We start from the raw sequence: 2,332 nt of genomic DNA on the forward strand, positions 1-2,332 counted from the left end.
TACAGCTCTCCCTTATTCATGCAGATATAAAATACAGTAATTCTATTATGGACTTTTATTTTATGTTACATTTTACAGCAGGTGATCATCTCAATCACAAACGAAAAAAAGTTTAATAAAGTAAAAATATGTAACAGTAGTGGCACTCAGTGCTCAACAAATTTTCTGTAGTGGAAATATGAAATCTGAACAACAGCCTGGACTCTATGTCAGAGTTTTAATACTAAACTTTTACATTTTGTGCCTTTGCACTTGCCCATTTGTCAAGAATAGCATCAAATAAAATAGACCGTGCCTCAATGGGACAAGTGATCATTGCTCATACTTAAACAAAGGTATGTTTTGATAAGTTTCAGCTTGCTAAAGGATCTCTCGGCAGATGCAACTGTCAGAGGCATGGTTAAGAATACTGTAAAGGCTACTGTCAAATTTGGAAACACCAAATCAAGATTCTTCTGTATGAGGAAATTTAACTTTGCTAGAGCCTTCTAAGCCTTCAGTAGACGGCTTGCTGGGTATATTTTTTGAATGATATCTCTTGAAACATCACAGGTAGTCAGGGCATATGAGGTCACTGATTCCTCCAGCTCAGCTTTTGCTTTTTATTATCTGTTGTATTGTAAATAGGCCTACGACTACAGCAAACAGCTGCAAGACAACAACAGCCACCTGTAGGGTTGCCACCTCTCAGAAATTAAAATAAGGGACACTCACCACGGTGGGGTGCCCACAGAAGTGGCATACTCTATTTTATGGGTGTTTTTGTAAAAAACAAAAAATCAATAGTGCAATTATGACAGAGGTAGGTTTTTTCATGGGTGGCAATTAAAAAAGAATGAAACAAAAAACAGGGCAATATTTCATCATTTAATATATAAGTGAGCCAAAAAGCCACTTCTGTCAGCCCCTGTCCAGAACCACGGGCTGCAGGTCTGTGTCTGAAGCATTGGTTAGCATGTTTTCCTTCATTCTTATAGCTTGATAGGAAGTCAGGTTATCAAAACTGGTAAACCACATTAATAAAATAATATTGATCACATACTTTATGTTAAAGTTTTTACAGTGTTCTATCTTTATATTAGTAAAGATATAAACATTTTTCTTACACAGAAATCCCTAATAAACTATTTTAATGTAGGACAAATAAACAGTTTCTCTTCACAATATTTATTTATTTACTGTTAATCTTTTAGTATGATTTGTTCTTTCATTTATATTATTTTGATTATTACTATATGAAAAAACGTACCATCTAAACTCAACATCCTAATCCAATAATCAAACCATAATAGTCTACTAAAAGCACAAAAAGAAACTTATATGATCACAGCAAAATGTTCTGTATCATATGGGTCCCAGGAGCTGATTGAGGGATTAAGACACACTGATGTCTGTTTCTTCTGCAATGTTTCTCTACTGATCCATTCTGTCTGATATCATACAGCACACCGGGCAACACATTGTTTTTATTGCCTGTATTCATCGTCACTGACACTGTTAATCCTATGATGTGCATCTTCCCACTCACGTCTGTACTTTTGCAAGAGTTTTAGCTTCTAATGACATGGTGAGGTATCGGATGGACATTTTGAAAAGACGCGGGTTGATAGCAGCTCACCTCGGCTGTGTCCGTCGCTAGGCAACCGTGACAACAGCGTTGGACCGGAGCCAGGCGCTACCGCCACAACAACTTTAGCCTGGCCTTAATATTTCCTGTGTTTTATTTTGGTCATTATTGTTACACTTAGTGTGGATATGTGTGTGATAGGCGGGTCTATCAGACAATTATAGAAATACGGAACAAATCGCGTCCTGTATTGGTTCAAAACAGGACGCAACATTTAACAGCCAAATACAGGACGATTCCGTATTTATGAGTCGGGTGGCAACCCTAGCCACCTGTCATTTTAGGCTAGCTTAAGCTAACCTGAATATTTACAACCCTCCTGTTGACACACTGACATTACTTACCTACTGTCTTTCAACCACTTTGAAAACCTTTTCTTCATCCCTTCAACATCTTTATCCCTCTCCCTCTTCCGTTTTTTGTTTTGTGCCCTGGAGAGCGTTTTTTCCACCGCCCCATCTTTAGCTCCCCGTTGTGAAGTGCACTAACAATCATAGTCTACGAAAATTCAAATTTGAAAGAAAAAAAAAACGCGCCTGAGCCCGTTCTCGAAGGGGGCGTGCCCAAGCGACCTGTGTGGGAGGGGGGAGCGACAGGAGGTGAGGTGAAGGAGCGGAGGGGCGCCTAATCAGTGCCGTTCCTCTGGTATTGATCATTTCAAACATGCACAAACTGCTGTTAAATATAGAAAATGCCGTATAAAAA

Source organism: Kryptolebias marmoratus, linkage group LG7 (assembly GCF_001649575.2).
Source record: "Kryptolebias marmoratus isolate JLee-2015 linkage group LG7, ASM164957v2, whole genome shotgun sequence".
NCBI classification, from domain to species: domain Eukaryota; kingdom Metazoa; phylum Chordata; class Actinopteri; order Cyprinodontiformes; family Rivulidae; genus Kryptolebias; species Kryptolebias marmoratus.